This window comes from Eriocheir sinensis, chromosome 21 (assembly GCF_024679095.1).
Source record: "Eriocheir sinensis breed Jianghai 21 chromosome 21, ASM2467909v1, whole genome shotgun sequence".
NCBI classification, from domain to species: Eukaryota; Metazoa; Arthropoda; class Malacostraca; order Decapoda; family Varunidae; genus Eriocheir; species Eriocheir sinensis.
In genome coordinates this window covers 11,920,387-11,943,305 of record NC_066529.1, presented here as the reverse complement: position 1 = coordinate 11,943,305, position 22,919 = coordinate 11,920,387, and the positions used below count along the sequence as shown (strand labels likewise).

Sequence of the window (22,919 nt, the reverse complement as noted above, 5' to 3'; positions counted from 1 at the left end):
TCGCTCTGGGGAATATGATTCTTTTTATACACTCAACAGTTTAAAATGGCTAAAATACCTCCCTGTCCCCCCCTCCCCCCCCCCTCCCCCCGCACCTCACCTCATTCCTCCTGCTCCTGCCCCCCCCCCCCTTTCCTACCCCCTCTTGTCCCTCCCTCCATCCCCCCTCCTCCTTGCCGTCCTTACTTCACTACTCATTTCCTCCTCCTCTCCCTCCCCCCCTCGCCCCCCCCCCACTACACTCTGAGCGCGCCCATGCCCACGCACGCCGCTCATTCTGCTCGTATTTCTATCTCACTTGGCGAATAATACGTCATATACTGACAGTGTTCTCTCTCTCTCTCTCTCTCTCTCTCTCTCTCTCTCTCTCTCTCTCTCTCTCTCTCTCTCTCTCTCTCTCTCTCTCTCTCTCTCTCTCTCTCTCTCTCTCTCTCTCTCTCTCTCTCTCTCTCTCTCTCTCTCTCTCTCTCTCGCTCTCGCTCTCGCTCTCGCTCGTTCTCTCTCTGTTGTCAATACAATAATAGACAATTTCCTTTCCATTAGAAGACTGAATTACCATTTACTTTCTAGTGGCCGAATTATATCGCAGGTCATTTAAAGTACACACACACACACACACACACACACACACACACACACACACACACACACACACACACACACACACACACACACACACACACACACACACACACACACACACACACAAGGCGGGCTCCGATGCTTTACAAACATGTCTTTTACACGGCCGTTGGCAGGCGTAAATGATGCATTCTGCGCCGTTTCAAAAGACAGGTACAGGAAATTAATTAACACGTCCGCCGTTGTACTGCTCACGTTTCTGTTCTGCTTAATTAGATGTTCTCGCTTTTCCTGCCTCTATTGCACTTATTTGCTTTATGATGAATTCTAACGTTGTATTACTGTATTATTTGGCCTTTATTAAACATTTTTCTCGTGAAAGGCCTTACTTTTTATATATATTTTTGTTTGTATTATAGAAATGAGTTCAATTAAAAGAATCTACATAATTATTAAATCTCCTTTTGAAGTAACATTCTGAAGGAAAAACCCATATTATTAGTTTTCCGATTTTGGGGGAAGAGAAGGGAGAGGAGAGGTGGAGGGAAAGGAGATAGTGCTAGGACGATCAGGGTTTGACTTCTATGTGGTTATATTATGGTTTAGGTTTTGGGTAAAGAATAGGCTTCATTAGGGTAGGTAAAGGTAGGTAAACTAGAGCTAGCAACACTATTTCACCTTTCTTCACCTTTATTACCTCAACAATACATTCAAGACGTCGACACCACCACCACCGTCATCACCACCACCACCGTCATCACCGCCCTCAACACCAAACAACATGCAGATCTAACACACTAGCAACACTTCAACATCTAACACGACAGAACACACAGGGAACACCAGCACAAAACAAGACAGAACTCGCAAACAACATCTCAACATATAATAAGACAGAACACACACGCAACACTTCAACACACAGAACACACAAACAACACTTCAACATCTGACAAGACAGAACACATAACCAGCACCATGAGCCACCACTACTGACACATCATTAACAACAACAACAATAACAACAACATCACCAACATCAAGAGCAGCAGCCTATACCTTTTTCCCTTCCTTTTCGCCCTATTCCGACGCAGACACGGACGGCGGCGGCGGCGGCGTTGGCGGCGGCGGTAAATATTGAGGTGTTGGGGCAGAAATGCGAAGCCAAAATTCTCCTTCGTGTATAAAATATAACTTTGGGGCCTCTTTTTGTTCCCTAACTTTGCCCTCCCTCCTGTGACGTGGTGATGACGAGACCCGCACGTCCGCCCGCCTGTCTGTATGTCTGTCTGTCTGTTTGTCCGTCTGTTTGTGTGTCTGCACCTCCCTATGTCCCTCTGTCCCTCCCTTCTTTTAGTTTCCCATGTCTACCTTTCTTCATATCTTTTCTAGTTTCTCCTCCTTTTTTTATCTCTGTCCCTCCTCCCTTCCTTATTTCCACTCTCTATCTTAATTCTTACTATCTTTTTATCAGTTTCTCCATCCCATTGTTTCTCTTACTCTTTCCTTATGTTTCTCTGTCTCTCTTCCCCTCTTTGGTTCCTCTCTCTATCTCCTTTCTATCTTTCTTAGTTCCTCTCCATCCCTTTGTTTATTTCTATCCTTCCCGTTGTTTCTTTGTCCCTCCTCCCCTCCTTACAGCTCCCTTCTTATTTCCTTCTCCTCTTTCTCAGTTTCTCTTCATCTCTCCGTTTGTTTCTCTCTTCCTTTCCTTAGTGTCCTCTGTCCCTCCTTCTTCCCTAGATCCTCTTCATCCTCCCCTTCACTCCGATCCTCCCTCCGCCTGTGTGTGTGTGTGTTCATGTGTATGTTTGTCTGGTGTTGCCGTGCTTATGTGGATGTGGCTTTGCTTGTTATTGCTGGTGATGGTGGTGTGGTGGTGGTGGTGGTGGTGTTTTATTTCGTGTGAGGTTGTTTTTATTTTTCGTTTTCTTTTGAGGTTTATTATATATAAGGTGTGATGACGCCACGTTGCCTCGACTTAACGGTGATGTGAGCAAGTGTTTGTTTCCTCCCTCAGGCTGGGTGATGTCTTCCTCCGACGCGCGCAACACCTGTCAGGAAAGGTGAGTGTGATTACTACTACTACTACTACTACTACTACTACTTCTGGTAATGTTGATAGAAATAATAATAATAAAACTACTAATGAAAACAGTACAAGCCAACATGGTGGTGGTGGTGGTGGTGGTGAAAATGAATGGATGGCGTGGGAGGCGATTATTGTATTAAAAGTTATTGTGTGGCCGTGTGTCTGGTGGCGGTGGTGGTGGTGGTGGAGGTGGTGGTGGCGGTGGTGGTGGTGGCGGTGGTGGTGGCGGTGGTGGTGGTGGTGGCGGCACTTGAAAGAAAATTATATTGTTTTGTGTTTATTGTTATTACTGTTACTTTGCGGTCATCCTAACGTCGCCTCAGTGCTAAAGACGACGATTACGATATCATACCCTTTGGAAATAATGGCAGCGGAGGAGAGAGAAGAAAGAAAGAGAAATGCAAGGAGAGAAAGGAAGAAGGTGGTTATTATTGTCCTTGCTGTTATCGGTGGGGGTGGTTGGGGTGGTTCCTCTGTGATAATGATGACCTTTGTGGTGGTGGTGGTGGTGATGACAAATAGAAGAAAGGACTATTTTGCTGGTGTCACTGTTGGAGGTAGTGGGTGGTGATCGTGGTGATGATTGTGTGTTGGTTGTGGTGGAGTGCGTGACCGTGGTTGTGAGGGACGATGGTGATTATGGTGATGGTTGTGATGTAAAGGTAACTATCATGGTGGTAGGGGCAGTAAGAGAGGTATAGTGGTATTGGTTATGGTGAAGGACAGTGATCGTGGTGGGTGGTGGGGGTTGTGGTTGGTGGTGGTTGGAGAAGTGTTTATTTGGTGAAGGGCTTGACGATGAAGAGGGCAGGGTTGTAATATTGGAGGATAGCATTTTTTTAATTAATATATAGACCAATGACTATATATAAAAGAACGTCCTCAATTTGCTGGTCGTCTAAGGAAAATGAGGTGACAAAAAATGAGGTCAAATTTATGGCCGTATTCTTAAACATTTATTCGCTCAACTACACATATTTGGCAAGGCTTTCCTAGGATATGTGAGTATTTCCAGGGGTACTTTTTATGACCCTGGTGGTAGTTTGACCCTTATTCTGTACCATGAACCTAAAAAAAAGACTTATTAACACCAGACTGATTTTCCTTTTGGCCTCTAGAAATTGTTGATGTGAGAGCCGGAAGCGTCTAAAAATACCGACTTAAATCTCCTGAGAATGTTGAGGTTGTGGAGATGGGGATGATAGCGTTGGTGATTGGGGAGTGGGGTTGTTATGGTGGGAATAGTGCGTGGTGGTGGTGGTGGTGGTGAGTGTAGTGATGCTGATAGTGGTGTTGGGGGAGGTGGTGGTGGAGGTGGAGGTGGGCGGCTATAATCCTACCCTGGCAACTATCATCACTACACACCAATGTCGCGGGTTCATACCAACGTTACCAGATTATCGTACTCGAAGCATCATATTTACCGGTTTCTGCCCCATAGCTATTGCCAAGAAACAGCAATAATTGACCATTTTAACGTTAACTATATACAAAGACAGTTATTAAGGTGGAGGAGACAGTTTGAGGGTTGGAAATCGGCAATTATAAGAGCCTGAACACGACCATTTGGCAACGTTGAACTTCATACTCCCAGTCATTTCGGGGCTTACACACCCACGTATTAAAGGCTTTCTTAGTGTTTCCATGGGTAGTTTTATGAGCCTAGTGATAATTTGACAAGGCTTTTGCAACCCACCCAAGTATGATAAGCCTTTCGTATAGTGTTTCCATGGGTAGTTTTATGAGCCTAGTGATAGTGTGACAAGGCTTTTGCAACCCACTCACGTATGATAAGCCTTTCGTATAGTGTTTCCATGGGTAGTTTTATGAGCCTAGTGATAGTTTGACAAGGCTTTTGCAACCCACTCACATATGATAAGCCTTTCGTAGTGTTTCCATGGGTAGTTTTTTGAGCCTAGTGATAGTTTGACAAGGCTTATGCACCGTGAACTTGAAAAACGCTCATGAAACTCAACCCGACTAATCTCCGAAAGCGTCGTGAATACGGGCTTACCACATATACCGGCCTCTTGCAGACTCCTTATGTTCTTATGTTCTTATTTGATAAAGCTTTCGTCGAGGTTATGTTAGTATTTCCACGGGTAGTTTTATGAACCAAGTAATGGTCTGACAAGGTTTCTACACCGTGAACGTGAAAAAAGCACTGTTGAAAACCTAACTAATACACTTTGTCGGCTTGGGAAATATTTATTGCAAGGGCCGAGCGTCTGAAAATTCTGACCTTGCTGCAGTTGTCTTAGTATTTCCTGGGTAGTTTTATGAGCTTAGTTATAGTTTGACAAGACTTCTACACCATGAACGTGAAAAACACTTATGAGAACTCAACTAATCTCCTATGTGGGCCTTGGAAATATTTGTTTTGAGAGCCGAGATCGTCTAAGAATACGGCCCCGCGGCGCAAAGCTTCTGGAGGCGCGGCACAAAGTCTTGGTGATTGTGGCGTCGTTATCTCGGTGATGAGCGGCGGCGGCGACTCCTCGAACAATCCACTCGGGTGCCAGTCCTCGGAGGTGCCAGGAGTGGACCGAAGAGATAGTGCCACTTAATCTGAGGGAATTAACGCGACCCTCCCTCTCCCTCCCTCTCACTCTCCTTCCCTCCTTCTCTCACTGCCACTCTCCCTCCCTCCCTCGTTCTTTTCTCCTTCATGAACCCCTCACATGCCCCCCTTCCTTCTTCCTCCTACCTCCTCTTCCCTGCCTTCTCCTTCCTCCCCCATCCTCTCCTCCTCCTCTTTCTTCCTTCCTCCTTCGTCTTCTCTTCGTCCCGTCTCGTCCAGTTTTCAGTGTCTTCCTCCTTCTCCTCCTCCTCCTCCTCCTCCTCTTTCTCTCCCCTCCTCCTCCCTCGCGCTGATCCTCCCTTCCTTCACTTCAAGTTAGTTGCCGCCACGAGTCTAGTTTCTCTTTTTGTTAGTTTTATTTTTGTTTTGTTTTTGTTTATATATTTGGGTCTGAACTTGTTTGTGTTAATATATGCGTGTATTACTTACCTTTACTCTCTCTCTCTCTCTCTCTCTCTCTCTCTCTCTCTCTCTCTCTCTCTCTCTCTCTCTCTCTCTCTCTCTCTCTCTCTCTCTCTCTCTCTCTCTCTCTCTCTCTCTCTCTCTCTCTCTCTCTCTCTCTCCCCGTCCCTCTGTCATCTCCCGTCCAACCGTTAATTAAGTCTGCAAAAGTATTAGAAAAACAAGAGGAAATAGGAAGTTTAAGGGTGGACTGAAATATATATTAAATACGTTTTTTTTTTTTTCATGTATTTATTTATATATTTATCTCTTAACTATTATCGATCATCTGTGTATTTGTTTCTTTACGGTCGTGTACCTCTTGCCCTCCTCCTCTATGGTCATCAACGGCAGCACAAACACACACACACACACACACACACACACACACACACACACACACACACACACACACACACACACGTTGATAGTTGACCATTTAATCGAATACCACCGTCGGACAGGAAGGAGGATCGACCGAGATGCTTTTTTGAATGTGGTGATTGTGCTGCATTGCGCGCTGGGGACAGGAGGAGGAGGAGGAGGAGGAAGAGGAGGAGGAGGAGGAGGAGTAGGGAGGGAGGGTGAGAAGCTTATTGCAGTCCTTACCGATGTCAATAGCGATATATTACCGCCTGGATTCTGGGCTAAACTCATCCGCGGGTCTGAGTTTCATTGGAGTGCTTGAGAGAGAGAGAGAGAGAGAAGCGGAGGGATGGACTGAGCTGTTGGGGGCGGAGGAGATGAGGGGGGGAGGGGGGGCGACGCAGAGACAAAGAGACGGATAGAGAGAGTGGGGACGGAGAAACAGATTACCAGAGAGAGAGAGAGAGAGAGAGAGTTATGGTAATCGATCACACTTTCCTCATATATTTTAAGAGACGGATCTTTCTCTAATTACTATGTTGAGTGTGTGTGTGTGTGTGTGTGTGTGTGTGTGTGTGTGTGTGTGTGTGTGTGTGTGTGTGTGTGTGTGTGTTCTAGTTATATGAGGTTGATCCGGTGTGTGACGGATCGATAGACAGTTAGATAGATAGATAGATGGATAGATAGATAGATACATACATAGACAGATAGATAGATAGATAAATAATAAGGGCGAGGGCATACATGTGTGTGTGTGTGTGTGTGTGTGTGTGTGTGTGTGTGTGTGTGTGTGTGTGTGTGTGTGTGTGTGTGTGTGTGTGTGTGTGTGTGTGTGTGTGTGTGTGTGTGTGTGTGTGTGCGTGTGTATGTGTATGTGTATGTGTGTGCGTGTGTGTGCGTGCGCCCGTGTGTCCTCCTCGGCTATCATTTATGGATGCTGCTAATAATGCAAATGAACACAGTTTGCGCTAAATATTTTATCGTGTTTGTTACGCTACAATCAAATTTAGATTTACGAGTTAACCATAAATTCTGTTTTCCTCCGATATTAGACAGTGGTGGAGCTGTTGGCGGGTTATGTGTGTGTTTGTGTTGCCTGTTTGTGTTGCGTGTTTGTTTATGTTTGAGTTTGTACATATTTTTCCTGAGCACTGTATTGGGTGAGTGTTTTTTTTATGTTTCTGGTTTCATGTTGATGTGGAATATGTGTGTGTGTGTGTGTGTGTGTGTGTGTGTGTGTGTGTGTGTGTGTGTGTGTGTGTGTGTGTGTGTGTGTGTGTGTGTGAAGACTATGTATAACAGATGTAGATATAATAGGAAGATGAATTTGAATAAAGGAAGGAACGTAAGTAAACAAAGAAGTTAAACTAGAGATGGATTCAGACAGTTATGAGAAAATGAATGAGAGAGTTAAAAGAATAATAGACAGACGTAAAGAAAAACAGGGCAAAAAGGAGTGAATAGGAGAAAAGAACAAAAGATTAGAGAGGTAGAGATTGAAAGGAAAAGAAAAAGGGAGAGGAAATATTGCAAGGAGGGGAAGAAAGAGAGAAAAGTAAATGAGGAAAAGGAACCAAAGGGAGAGACAGGGGGAGATTATTAGGGGAAGGAAGGGAGGAAATGGAGAAATGAGGAATGTGAGGGAGAAAATGAAAAGAAACAAGTGAAGGAGTTATGGTATGGAAGAATGGAGGAAGAGAGAAGAAGTGGGAGAAAAAGTGAGAGGAAAGAGAAGAACAAAAAAGGGAGAAACTGAGCTAAATAGGAAAAAAAAAAATAGGCTAAAAGTGAAAAAAAAATGAAGCGAAGGTTAGTGAAATTAAATAAGGAATGAATTATGAAAGGGAAGAAGGAAATGAGAAACAGACAAAAATTAGTAAATGACGGAGGAAATTAGGAGAGGGAGGGAGAGGGAAGAGAGAGAGGATAAGAGCAAGGTCACGAAAGAAAGAGGAAGGCAAGATTAGAAATAAGAGAGAGAAAGAGGAAAGGAAAGACAGAAAGAGGTATTGTTAGTTTGTAGCTCAAAAAACTTGGAGTGGTCGACGTAACAAAACTTCTTCAGGTACTTGAAGACCTCTGTATCATATCTCCTCGTAAGCGGCTTTTTTCCAGCGTAAAGAGATTGAGACGCTTGAGTCGTTCTTCATACAGCTGAGCACTCAAGGGTGGGTCCATTTTCGTAGCACGTTACTGAACTCTATCCAGTAATTCGATGTCCATTTTTTTATGTGCTGCATGTAGCGCCGTTGGGCTTTCTTAAGGGGCCTCTTGGACGACCCCCACCGCATCCCCTTTCTGTAGCTAGGTGACCAGAACTGTACCGCATACTCGAGGTGGGGTCTTATCATCGATTTAAGGCAGGACTTGAGAGGAGGGAGAGAGAGAAAGCAAAAAAAGGACAGAAAGAGGTAGAGTGAGTGCGGAAGAAAGGGAGGAAAGGCAAGGCAGGACTAGAGAGAAAAGGGAGAGAAAGAGGAAAGAAAGGACAGAGAGAGGTAGAGGGGGCAAGGAGAAGAGGGGAAGGAAGGGAGGGGGGAGAGGGGAGAAGGCAGAGGGGGGGAGGGGGGCAGCATGGCCTGTCTCAACAACAAGAAGCGAGCTGTCATGATGGATGGTGACGTTCCTCTAGACCCCAACTTTTTCCTCCTCTCTCCGCTTCTCCTCCTCCTCCTCCTCCTCCTCCTCCTCCTCCTCCTTCTATACTCTCTTTTTCTCACTGTTTCTGTATCAATCTATTTCCTTCTGCTTTTTTAATTTGCCTTTTTCCTAGTCTCTTCCTCCCCCCCCCCCCCCCTTCTCTTGCTCTCTTTCCCTTTCTCTTTCTTATTTCCTCGTTTCATTGTTTTGCATTTTACTTTTCATCTTTATATTTTCCTCCTTTCTTGTTCTTGTTCATGGTCTTGTTCTTCTTTTTCTTCATCTTCTTCTTATTGTTATTATTTTCCTTCTTCCGTTTCTTCTTGTTTTATTTATTTATTTATTTACCTTTTTCGTTTTCATGTATTTCTTTGTTATTTTTTCCTTCTCTTCCTTCCTTCGTGCATTTTTTTCCCGCGTGTTTCCATGTTTCCTGACTTTTTGCATTTCCTGTTTTCGCTTAACTTCTGCTGCACTTTTTTCATACTTTTTACTTGCTTCTTTTTTTGTTTCTATTTTTTTTTTCCTGTTCCTCTTCACTCTTTGTTCCTCTCTTATTCTGTGTTTCCTGTTTCACGTCCCAGCCCTCCTCCTCCTCCTCCTCCGTCATTCCTCTTCTTTTACTTATTACCTCTTGAAATCTTTGGAAAGTTATTGTTTTTTTTTTAAATCGGCGAATTTTGGAAGTTCAGAAAATCACTAAAATTGTCAACCATGATGATAATAATAATAATGATGATGATGATGATGATGATTTTGATGATGTGATAAAACTGATGAAAATGACTGGAGAATAGTATACAAATGAGACACGATGAAACAGTAAAATGATGATGACGATGATAATGATAATAATGATGACGATGATAGTGATGATGATGAAGGACGACAAGGCATGCGCGATATTATGACGGAGCGTGATGGATGAGGACGAACACGAAGAAGGAAATAAAAGAAGAGAAGTAAAAATATAACGCATAAAACGACAATAAGGAACAATGTGACAAAATATGACAAAACGGCGGCAGATTGGAAAGGGAAGAAAGGGAGAAGGTGAGGAGAGGGAGGAGGGGAGGGGGGAGGAAGGGGAAGTGAGATGATTAGGGGGTAGATGTATACTGAAGATAGAGAAAAAGAGGGAGGGATATGGAAATGGGAAAGGTAAATGAAAGAAAAATAGGGGGTTGGAGGAAAAGAGAAGGAAGAAAGAGAAAAGAGGTTGGGGAAAGTAAAAGGAAAGGGAGAGAATGAAAGGGGATAAGAAGGGGGAAGTAAGGAGGTGTGGACGATGAAGGGGAAGGGAAAAATGAAAGGGGAAAGGGAGAGGGGTGAATAAGAGTAATGGGAAGGGGTAGAAAGGGATGGGGTGGAAGAGGGAGAGGAGGGAGGGGAAGGAGGGGAGGTTAAGTTTGAGAGGTTAAAGTATTAGGAATGAGACAGTACTAGAAATGAGATGAGGAAGAGGAGGAGGAAGAGAAAGGTAGGTGGAGGGGGGATGAGGAGAAAAGGGGGAGGAGAGGGAGAGGGAGAGGGGGGGGTAAAGAAGGAAGGCGTGAGAGGGAAGAAAAGATGAACGAGAAAAAAAAAACCGTACAAGAGGATGAGGAAGCGGAGGAAGAGGAAGAGGAAGAAGAAGAAGCAATAATGTGTCTTGTGAGTGATGGAAGCGACATAATAACCAGTGATGGGTCGGCTTCAGAGCGATTGGCTCTCTCTCTCTCTCTCTCTCTCTCTCTCTCTCTCTCTCTCTCTCTCTCTCTCTCTCTCTCTCTCTCTCTCTCTCTCTCTCTCTCTCTCTCTCTCTCTCTCTCTCTCTCTCTCTCTCTCTCTCTCTCTCTCTCTCTCTCTCTCTCTCTCTCTCTCTCTCTCTCTCTCTCTCTCTCTCTCTCTCTCTCTCTCTATCTCTCTCTCTCTCTCTCTCTCTCTCTCTCTCTCTCTCTCTCTCTCTCTCTCTCTCTCTCTCTCTCTCTCTCTCTCTCTCTCTCTCTCTCTCTCTCTCTCTCTCTCTCTCTCTCTCTCCCCTTTTTTTCTTCCCTTTCCGCCATGTCTCTGTTCTCTTCCCCTTTTATTCCTACTTCTATGAATGATGATGCTGGTGAATATTTGTCCTGCCTCTCCTTTCCCTCTCTCTCTCCTTCCCTCCCTCTCCTCCTCCTCCTTCGGGTCCCAGTGATGGCCTTTGTCTGACTGTCATTTGTTTTACTTGATTTACGATTGTTTCCGCCGCCTCTGCCTCGCCCGCGGATGGACACACGGCCGTCCGAACGAATAACGAATGACTCTCGTAATTTTGCGTTATTGGGACGAGCTGTTGGACCCCGTGCCCGCCTTCCTTATCCGTCAGGCCTTCTGTGTGTGTGTGTGTTTGTATTAATATGAGTATGAGTTTTCCATCCTGCGTTGCCTTCTTTTTGTGTTGTTTTGTTTAGTATAAGGAGGAATGTGAAGAGTGGAAGGATGGGTGGAAGAGGTTTGGAGGAGGTGAAGTGTCTGTGTGTGTCTTTTTGTTTGGTGGAAGGAAGGTGAAGGGGTTTTAGGATGGGTGGAAGAGGTTTGGAGGAGAATGTGAAGTGTCTGTGTCTCTCTTTGTTCGGTAGAAGAAAGGTGAAGGGTTTTAGGATGAGTGGGATAGGAAGTGGAGGAGAAAATGAAGCGTCTTTTTGTTTGATAGAAGATGAAGGGTTTTGAATGCTGAAATCGGTGGAGTGGTGGAGGAGGAAGTGGAGGAGGAGTTAAAATGTACGTATTGTTTTGTTTGTTTAATAAAAAGAAGATGAAAGGGCTGAGGACTGTTGCGTGGGTGGACGAGGAAGTGGAGGAGAAGGTGAAGTGTGCTTTTCATGGATAGTGTAAGACGTGTTATCCGTTCCTGTGTGTGTGTGTGTGTGTGTGTGTGTGTGTGTGTGTGTGTGTGTGTGTGTGTGTGTGTGTGTGTGTGTGTGCGTATGTTTTCCCTCTAGGTTGTATACTATTATTTTTACATGTTTTTGATTCTTATTTATTTTCTAACCTTTCCTTATTATCCTTATTTCTTTTTTATACCTTTTGTTGTTCGTTTCTTATGTTTTCTTTACTTGCCTTCACTTTATTTATTGGCTCTTTTTTGTTTTCTCTCTCTCTCTCTCTCTCTCTCTCTCTCTCTCTCTCTCTCTCTCTCTCTCTCTCTCTCTCTCTCTCTCTCTCTCTCTCTCTCTCTCTCTCTCTCTCTCTCTCTCTCTCTCTCTCTCTCTCTCTCTCTCTCTCTCTCTCTCTCTCTCTCTCTCTCTCTCTCTCTCTCTCTCTCTCTCTCACGTCTTCACTCACTATGTCCTCTTCTTTGTTTTGCATCAATAATTAATTTCTACATCTTTTATCGTTCTTTTTTTTATGTCCGTGTTTTTGCTTTTTGTCCGTGTCGTGTTTTTTGTTTTCTTCACCTCATCTTGTCTTCTTATCATCTTGTTTCGTCTTATCTCTCCCTCCCTCTCTCGTCTTGAATCAGTGTCCTCTTAGTTATCGTGTATACAATAAATTTTTACACCTTTTTATTGTTCGTTCCTGATGTCAATGTTTCTATGTATCTGCTTCCTTCACCGTATCTTCTTTCTTATTATGATTATTTTGTTTCGTTTTATTTCCCTGACTCTCTTGTATTGAGTCTTTATTTTGTATCTAATTTATTTTTTTCATCTTTTGTTCTCCCTTTCTGATGTTCGTGTCTCAGTGTTCTGCTTCCTTCACCTTATCGTCTTTTTCCTAATTATTTTGTTTCGTTTTATCTCCCTTCCTCTCTTGTATTGAGTCTTTATTTATCTATTTTTTTTCACGATTTATTCTCCCTTTCTGATGCTCGTGTCTCAGTTTTTCTGCTCCCTTCACCTTATCGTCTTTCTCATTATTAACATGTTTCGTTTTATCTCCCTCCCTCTCTTGTATTGAATCCGTCTTTATTTTGTATCTAATCTATTTTTTTCATCTTTTATTCTCCCTTTCTTGTTTCTGCTTCCTTCACCTTATCGTCTTTCTCCTCATTAATTTGTTTCGTTTTCTCTCCCTCCCTCCCTTGCCCTGAATCACAATGTCCCCTTCACCTGCCTTCCATTGTTACCTCTGCTTCCTTCTGTTCACCTTCGCCTCCTCGCCGCCTCTTCACCCCGCCTCCTATTGTCATACTCATTCGTCCTTTCCTTATGGCTGCGTGTGTTTAATTCCTGCGCCCAGTGTCTTCTTAATTCTGAGTGACTCCTTGCATAATACATGAACACAAACTACCTCTCACTCCCCCGCCCCTTCTCCCCTTCCTACCCTTCAGTCCCTCCTCTCAGTCCTCCACCCCCCCTACCCCCTTCAGTCTCCCTCTCTTCCTCCCTCTACCTGCCGAATGTAACCTCTACTGCATTCTTTATTTTTTCTTCTTTGTCTTTCTTTATCTTTCTTTATAGCTCTTCTGTTCCTATAATTATTTCCCTTGTCTTCAGTTTTCTTACTTTTTTATACTCTGTCTCTCTTTCTCACTATCTATCTATCTATCTATCTATCTCTATATCCATTTATCACTTCGCATCTTCCTCCATTCACCCTTACATCCCCGCTTTCCTTCTACATCTATTTTTATTTTATTTTTTTCCCTCTTCAGCCACGTCACAAAATCCTTTCCTCTCTCTCTCTCTCTCTCTCTCTCTCTCTCTCTCTCTCTCTCTCTCTCTCTCTCTCTCTCTCTCTCTCTCTCTCTCTCTCTCTCTCTCTCTCTCTCTCTCTCTCTCTCTCTCTCTCTCTCTCTCTCTCTCTCTCTCTCTATCTCTGTCTCTCTCTCTCTCTCTCTCTCTCTCTCTCTCTCTCTCTCTCTCTCTCTCTCTCTCTCTCTCTCTCTCTTCACCCTCCTTCTCAACTTCCCTCCCTCGCCCTCCCTCCTTCCCTATCTCCCATCTCCCTCTCTCCCTCCCCCCTTTATTTTCTCCCTCACAAAGCACGGGTTAAACCTATCAATACAAAGCTCAACTACACCTCTATTCGTGGATAAATAAATAAATAAATAAGTAAATAGAGACGCAGGTAAATAAATAAACAGGTGGATAAAGTGTGTGTGTGTGTGTGTGTGTGTGTGTGTGTGTGTGTGTGTGTGTGTGTGTGTGTGTGTGTGTGCGTGCGTGTGCGTGTGCGAGAGAGAGAGAGAGAGAGAGAGAGAGAGAGAGAGATGCTGGGGCAAACACTGCACGAGACACTCACACTTTGAAGGGCACAAGCGACTCTTAATCCATTCAGTGAGCGACTTTGTTAATTGCATTCTGAAGAGTAGTCGCTGGTAATTCTATTCGCTGAAGCGTTTTGACAAATACCTCCGCTTCTCTCTCTCTCTCTCTCTCTCTCTCTCTCTCTCTCTCTCTCTCTCTCTCTCTCTCTCTCTCTCTCTCTCTCTCTCTCTCTCTCGCTCTCTCTCTCTCGCTCTCTCTCTCTCTCTCTCTCTCTCTCTCTCTCTCTCACTCTCTCTCTCTCTCTCTCTCTCTCTCTCTCTCTCTCTCTCTCTCTCTCTCTCTCTCTCTCTCTCTCTCTCTCTCTCCCTCTCCCTTATGCATCTCTCTCTCTCTTTACTTCTGCTCTCTGCTTCTCCTCCTCCTCTTCCTCCTCCTCCTCCTCCTCCTCCTCCTCCTGGTGTTGGTCTTGCTGTTTGTTCCTTCACCTCTTTGTTGATCGCTCTTCTGATGTTGCTTCTGCTTATATGTCTTTCTTCTCTTTTTTTTTCACCTCTCCCCCTCCTCCTCTTTCTCCATTCCTCCTCCTCCTCCTATTCCTCCTCCTCCTCCTGCTTCCTCTTGTTTCTGTTTGCTGTTCTCCCTTTTCCCAGCTGGTGTAGTCTGTGTTTTGTTTTGTATTTTGCTTTAGTTCCTGCTGCAGTTATCGCAAAGGCTGTCTGCTGTTCGGGAAGCTTAAAGTCATTGTAACTGCTGTATTCTCTTCACGTCTTGTCATCCTCCTCCTCCTCCTCCTCCTCTGGTTCCTCTTCCTCCTCTTTCTCCTCATCCGCTCGTCGCTGCTTCGGCATGAGTGGACGGGAATTGGCAACGCTGGTCCATTTCATAACTCGGATGACCCAAAATTCTATGGCGGCTGTATGGGGCGACATATTGATCAGGGCGACGGAAACACCTTGCGAGGGTTAATGGAAGGACCTCGGGGGGGATGATCCTGGTGGTGGTGATGATGGTGATGGTGATGAGAAAGAATGAGCTTAGGGAGATGCGTGATGGTGATGGTTTGGATTGTGGTGGTGATGTTTATTGTGTTTGTGGTGATGTCCTGTATCTTTTTTTTCTTCTGTTTTCTGTTCCTCTTCTTTTTGACTGGGAGACGTGTGTGCAGGAGAGGGAGAAGTAGGGAGGGGAGGGCGTTGAGGACGTGCTGATTGTGGTTGTGGTCATGGTGGGGTGTCGCTAAGGAAGAGGTGGTGAGGTATTGAAGGAGATGATGGTCGCTCTGGTGACGTGGAATGCACATGGATAAAGGAGCAAAAGGAAGTCCATGGAGGAGAGACAAGTGCTGAGATGAGATACTGTTCCTTAGCTCCGTTTTCGTACGTAGCATTCATTCGTAAATCTACCTTGCCTCTGAAACTTGATTGCCTTCGTTCTACACTCATGAAGGTGCTGCTCGTGGCTGAGGGTGAAGGACGAAGAGGAGGAAGTGCAGGAGCTCGAGAAGATGCTGCTGGAAGTAAAGGTGGAGGTGGAGGTAGTGAAGGCGGGTGGTGAAGCAGGCCATGGAGTGGATGTGAAGGAGGGAGGGGAGGAAGAGGCCGCCTTGGCAGAGTTAATGTTTGATGGGCGTCACGACACGGTCCTTCCATCCCGCCAGATCGATGACGTGTTGTTCTCTCGGCGATGCTTTAATTCCAAGGCCGGGCTCACGGGCGGCGGCGGCGGCGGCGGCGGACACGAAGGGCGGCGGGCGGCGTGGCGGCGGGCGGAGGCGGCCAATGATTGCCGGGCCGTCATTATTACGTTAAAAGCATCATCGCCACGCATAATCCGTCCTCGCCTGAGTGATGGCCTCCCGCCCCGCGCTCAGCACTCGTCGCGGGCCCAGCATCACCTCACACCGCCGCCCCACGCCCGCCCCGCCACGCCCCCCGGTCTGCTCCAGAACGCCCCTCACGCCCGTGGCCGAGGGGAGTCCTGCAGGGCCCCCTGAGGCGGCGCCCCCGGCCGGCGGTCCTACGCCAGCCTCTCTGAAAGGAAAAACGTCGGCGGCAGACTAAACGCAACATTTTGAAAACGCTTCTGAGCGTAATGGCAAAACTCCCTCCGCCGCCAGACTCATAATTTCATCTCGCGACACCGTCAACCTTTTACGAAAATTAAAATGAAGGAAGGTGTTGCTGTAAAATTTATATGGCGAGCCTCGAAAGGAGGGGAAAAATCTTGCCCTTTATATATATATATATATATATATATATATATATATATATATATATATATATATATATATATATATATATATATATATATATTACACACACACACACACACACACACGGACACACACAAAAAAAATGTGTTTATATAAACTTGTAACCTTGTTCCTGAATTGCAAACACACACACACACACACACACACACACACACACCCACACACACACACAGCTCCCTCCCCTCCTCCTCGTCCTCTCCTTCCATCACACACACAAGGAATAAACCGAGAAAATTGAAAAGCAAGGTAAGAGGAGAGGAGAACGACCCTTCCCCTCCCTTCCCTTCCCCCCGACACATACCTCTCTCCTCTTCCCTTCCCTCCCTCCCTCCTTCCTCCGCGTCGCCTCCCAGAATATGATCGGCTCTCCGGTAAGCGAAAACACTTCACATATTTTATAGCTCGCGCAATCTCGTGGACTTGGACACAGGCGGAGCAAATATCGAGGGAAGTCATATTAGGAGAGGCATGTATAGCTCCTTGGGGAAGAGGGGGAGCAGGAGGAGGAGGAGGAGTAAGACGGAGGAGGAAGGGAAGGCATGATAAAGGTAGAAGGAGAAGCGTGTGCAAGAGAAGAGGGAGCGAAAGTAGGAGAAGGAAGGTAGGTTTTGAGTGAAGGAGGAAGGGAAGGAATGGGAGTGCTGGAGGGAGGGAGGAAAGGAGTGTGGGAGTAAAGGACCGGAGTTTAGGTAAAGGAACAAAAGAAGGGAATAAGGAGGAAAGTGCGAGAGTGAGAGGAGGAGAGAAAGTAAAACGAGAGAGACAGAGGAAGCAGAGAAACAAAAAACAGATTTACAAAGAGAGGGAGTAAGGGATAATGGGGAAGGAATGAGGAGATATGGCATAAGGGAAGGGAAGAAAGGAGGAAGGGAAAATGGAACAAGAGGCAATGAGGAAAGATTTGAAGGAAGACATAATGAAGTTTCAGTTGCGGGTAAAAGATGGAGTAGTGGAGTAGAGAGGTGAGTGGTATGAGGAAGGGAGTGTGGGAGTGAGTGAGTGAGTGAGTGAGTGTGTTGTTCAGGGGAGTGTGTTAATGGTGTTACGGAGAGAGGGAGTGTGGGAATGAGTGAGTGAGTGAGTGTGTTGTTCAGGGGAGTGTGTTAATGGTGTTACGGAGAGAGGGAGTGTGGGAATGAGTGAGTGAGTGAGTGTGTTGTTCAGGGGAGTGTGTTAATGGTGTTACGGAGAGAGGGAGTGTGGGAATGAGTGAGTGAGTGAGTGTGTTGTTCAGGGGAGTGTGTTAATGGTGTTACGGAGGGAGTGTGTGTGTGTGTGTGTGTGTGTGTGTGTGTGTGTGTGTGTGTGTGTGTGTGTGTGTGTGTGTGTGTGTGTGTGTGTGTGTGTAAAGCTTCTGACACAATTTATATCAAGAACATTAAATAAAGTTGTAATTAGATTTGCAGTGAATCAGACGCTTCAAAAAATATGGCAGCTTTCACTCCAATCAAAAAAAAAAGCAATGTTTATATTTTTTTTAGCATGTTCAGAGCGTCATTTCCCTTATGTTTGAAAAGGCAAGAACTCAAGAACACACACACACACACACACACACACACACACACACACACACACACACACACACACACACACACACACACACACACACCCAAAAAATATATATATAAACTGTAAGATCACGCTCTATTCCGCTTTGCAAATTGAAATGACTCCAGTCTCACATTGATTACAGATATAAAAAAAAAAGATAAAAAGAGGATCACATGTTTTCGTCACTCTTTCGTTCATTATTTTTTACCCAGATTTTATTTGTTTACTTTTTTCTGCTGGGTGAAGTGTTGTGACCTGTTCTCGGCTTAACAAGCAATTAACTCTCTTTTATATATTATTTTTTTTATTTATTTAATGGCGACTCCCAGCTCATACACACAGCGCCGGGCGGGTGTTTGTTAGCTTTGGTAAGTGTGTTGCCTGTCATCCACGCGTGCAGGTCATTTGGTATTTATTTATTTGGTATTTATTTATTTATTTGTCTATCCCTATCGCAGAATTACACTGGAAGCTAATCATGGGGTTTTAGGGGGGTGGGGGGTGAAAGGGAGAGAAAACAGGAGGATGGGAATGTGTGTGTGTGTGTGTGTGTGTGTGTGTGTGTGTGTGTGTGTGTGTACAGGGAGCCAGGCAGGGAGCGATGGCCAGAGTAGTTCACCAAGGCTTGATCATGCACCGGACTTGTGATCCCCAGCCAGTACTTTCTTTCCCCAATGGACTTTGATCTCTTACAAACCACCCTTAAACACCTTCATTTGCCCCTTTTCATAGTTAAGAAAAAAATATAGGGGCCTTTGTGCTCTTAGTTTTTAGTTGTCTTCCGTGGATTGTTTTTATTTTCACAACTTTTTACTTAATTCTCCTTATTTGATAAACTGACGAAAATCTAGTTCGGTGCTCATTTTGATTTGTTTGTCTCGTAGGCTTCGAAAACGTCATGATTATTGCCACGTTCAACCTACTTGCTCTTCAACTAATAACGCCCTTTTCATCTTTTTTTTCATCTCTTCAACTAATAACGCCCTTTTCATCTTTTTTTCATCTCTTCAACTAATAACGCCCTTTTCATCTTTTTTTTTCATCTCTTCAACTAATAACGCCCTTTTCATCTTTTTTTCATCTCTTCTACTAATAACGCCCTTTTCATCTTTTTTTCATCTCTTCAACTAATAACGCCCTTTTCATCTTTTTTTCATCTCTTCAACTAATAACGCCCTTTTCATCTTTTTTTCATCTCTTCTACTAATAACGCCCTTTTCATCTTTTTTTCATCTCCAACTAATAACGCCCTTTTCATCTTTTTTTCATCTCTTCAACTAATAACGCCCTTTTCATCTTTTTTTCATCTCTTCTACTAATAACGCCCTTTTCATCTTTTTTTCATCTCCAACTAATAACGCCCTTTTCATATTTTTTTTCATCTCCAACTAATAACGCCCTTTTCATCTTTTTTTCATCTCCAACTAATAACGCCCTTTTCATCTTTTTTTCATCTCTTCTACTAATAACGCCCTTTTCATCTTTTTTTCATCTCTTCAACTAATAACGCCCTTTTCATCTTTTTTTCATCTCTTCAACTAATAACGCCCTTTTCATCTTTTTTTCATCTCTTCTACTAATAACGCCCTTTTCATCTTTTTTTCATCTCCAACTAATAACTTTTCATCTTTTCATCTCTTCTACTAATAACGCCCTTTTCATCTTTTTCATCTCTTCCTTTTCATCTTTTTCATCTCTTCTACTAATAACGCCCTTTTCATCTTTTTTTCATCTCCAACTAATAACGCTTTTCATCTTTTCATCTCTTCTAATAACACCTTTTCATCTTTTTCATCTCAACTAATAACGCCCTTTTCATCTTTTTCATCTCTTCTACTAATAACGCCCTTTCATCTTTTTTCATCTCTTCAACTAATAACGCCCTTTTCATCTTTTTCATCTCAAACTAATAACGCCTTTTCATCTTTTTCATCTCTTCTACTAATAACGATATTTTCATCTTTTTTTCATCTCCAACTAATAACGCCATTTTCATCTCTTCTACTAATAACACCCTTTTCATCTTTTTTTCATCTCCAACTAACGCTTTTCATCTCTCTAATAACACCCTTTTCATCTTTTTCATCTCTTCAACTAATAACGCCCTTTTCATCTTTTTCATCTCTTCAACTAATAACGCCCTTTTCATCTTTTTCATCTCTTCAACTAATAACGCCCTTTTCATCTTTTTCATCTCTTCTACTAATAACGCCCTTTTCATCTTTTTTCATCTCTTCAACTAATAACGCCCTTTTCATCTTTTTCATCTCTTCAACTAATAACGCCCTTTTCATCTTTTTCATCTCTTCTACTAATAACGCCCTTTTCTCTTTTTCATCTCAACTAATAACGCCCTTTTCATCTTTTTTCATCTCAACTAATAACGCCCTTTTCATCTTTTTTTCATCTCTTCTACTAATAACGCCCTTTTCATCTTTTTTTTTTCATCTCTTCAACTAATAACGCCCTTTTCATCTTTTTTTCATCTCCAACTAATAACGCCCTTTTCATCTTTTTTTCATCTCTTCTACTAATAACGCCCTTTTCATCTTTTTTTCATCGCCAACTAACGCCCTTTTCATCTTTTTCATCTCTTCTACTAATAACGCCTTTCATCTTTTTCATCTCTTCAACTAGTAACGCCCTTTTCATCTTTTTTCATCTCTTCTACTAATAACGCCCTTTTCATCTTTTTCATCTCTTCTACTAATAACACCCTTTCATCTTTTTCATCTCCAACTAATAACGCCCTTGTTTTCATCTTCTTCTATTTTTCTTCTCTTCAACTAATAACGCCCTTTTCATCTTTTTTTCATCTCCAACTAATAACGCCCTTTTCATCTTTTTTTCATCTCTTCTACTAATAACGCTCTTTTCATCTTTTTTTCATCTCCAACTAATAACGCCCTTTTCATCTCTTCTACTAATAACACCCTTTTCATCTTTTTTTCATCTCCAACTAATAACGCCCTTTTCATCTCTTCTACTAATAACACCCTTTTCATCTTTTTTTCATCTCTTCAACTAATAACGCCCTTTTCATCTTTTTTTCATCTCTTCAACTAATAACGCCCTTTTCATCTTTTTTTTTCATCTCTTCAACTAATAACGCCCTTTTCATCTTTTTTTCATCTCTTCTACTAATAACGCCCTTTTCATCTTTTTTCATCTCCAACTAATAACGCCCTTTTCATCTCTTCTACTAATAACACCCTTTTCATCTTTTTTTTCATCTCTTCAACTAATAACGCCCTTTTCATCTTTTTTTCATCTCTTCAACTAATAACGCCCTTTTCATCTTTTTTTCATCTCCAACTAATAACGCCCTTTTCATCTCTTCTACTAATAACACCCTTTTCATCTTTTTTTTTCATCTCTTCTACTAATAACGCCCTTTTCATCTTTTTTTTCATCTTCTAATAACGCCCTTTTCATCTTTTAAAAGCACAGCGAATAAAGAAAAAAAAAAACAAGACCCAGAAACACGCCCCCTTTGTTTCGTTTTCTTCGGTTTTATTTCCTCGTGTCAGTCATAAGATGCGGGTGTTATTACGTCGGCGTTGCTGTATTTTCCTTCGTCTTATTTCGCTTCGGTCATAAGGTGGGAGTGTTTGTCTGTCATGGAGGCGGAAGAACAAGATACGAGCGAGTTTGTGAGTTTGTTGTTCCCGCGATACAATACACAAACTTTGGCGGTGGCGGTGGAGGCGATGGTGGCGGCGGCGGCGGAGGCGACGAGGAATAGAAATGTTCGCTCGTGCGGTCCAAGAATGTTTGAATGTTTCCACAACTATATGCGAAACTCGGGGGAGGCGCAGCAGTGCATGATGGTAGGAGAGAGAGAGAGAGAGAGAGACTTCCCTTTATTTTCTTTCTATGCAATCCTTCTTAGTTTCTTTTCTCTACCATATGCTTTCTTATTTGGTGGGTGACTCTTGGTTGACTCTCGCTAAGTCTCCCACACTCATGCAATCAACCCACTATGAATGCATGATGAAGAAGTATAAAGTTAATAGAACGGGAAGCGTAGGAACTCAATTAGCATTCTTTTTTATATGAACACCAAGTCAGTATGCAAAGAAACAAGTAGGTAAGTATTTATAGGGAAGTAGTTTTGAAAGACGATGAAATTAATGGATATAATAAGCTCTCCTTGTGCTTAGTCTTTTTCTACTCGATAATGAAAAGATGGTTTGATTTTTTTTTCCTTTGAGGGAGAAATGTGTCTGAAAAGAAATATAAGAAGAATAAGCGCGTACATTAATTATTTTTCATTTCTCTCTCTCTCTCTCTCTCTCTCTCTCTCTCTCTCTCTCTCTCTCTCTCTCTCTCTCTCTCTCTCTCTCTCTCTCTCTCTCTCTCTCTCTCTCTCTCTCTCTCTCTCTCTCTCTCTCTCTCTCTCTCTCTCTCTCTCTCTCTCTCTCTCTCACCCCCCCACACACTCACACACACACACACACACCAGGCTGTCATCCCAGTAACAGACGGCACAACTTCTGCGTCACTCCGCCAAACAAGTTCTTATAATTTTCATAAGTTCGGGAGGACGAAGACGGGCGCTCGACCCTCCGATTGAAAAACTGCGCCATCTATCGTCAGTTTCTCGTAACACGGAAGGAGGAAAAGGGAGAGAGAGAGAGAAGCAGAGAGGAAGGAAAAGCGGAAGGGAGAGCGGGAGAGAGGGGAAGAAGGGAAGGGAGAAGGAGGGTGGAGAAGGGAGGAAAGAGAGGATACAGCCTGGTTTATAAGGTGCATAAGCCACAAGCCGAGATGGGACAATGGACAGGAGCACAGACGGTAAATAAATAACGCGTGTCCTGTGTTTATACTGCCAGCGCCGAGGGAACGAAGAAAGGAAAGGGAGGGAGGAAGGCTTGGCGATGGTTGTGTTATTGTTGTTGTTGCTGTTGTTGTTGTTGTTGGTGGTGGTGGAGGGGGGGGGAGAGTCTTTATCTTTAGAGAGAGAGATGGGTGAAGTGGTGCGGTGTTCATATCTGATCAAGACACGCACTCACATAACCTCAAACACACTCATAAAGAAACGAAGACATGCACAAGAGAAACAAACACACAAACACATAACACTTAAAAACAAACAGACATAAAAAAAACAGACAAAACCACAACATATAAAAACAAACAGACACAATAAAACACCTTATATAAACAGGAACAATAAAGCACACCGACAGAAAACACCAAGAACTGTAAAACGAGGTAAAC

General features: G+C 43.5%; 1 long non-coding RNA gene across 3 annotated transcripts in view; it reads left to right on the top strand.

The window, feature by feature from the left end:
• LOC127001685 (uncharacterized) overlaps window positions 1-22,919 on the top strand; it is a 397,327-nt gene that overhangs the window by 159,657 nt on the left and 214,751 nt on the right. For all 3 annotated transcript variants that reach the window (XR_007755401.1, XR_007755402.1, XR_007755400.1), the window contains one exon: window positions 2,603-2,648. This is a non-coding gene — a long non-coding RNA (uncharacterized LOC127001685). The remainder of the gene's footprint in view (window positions 1-2,602; window positions 2,649-22,919) is intronic.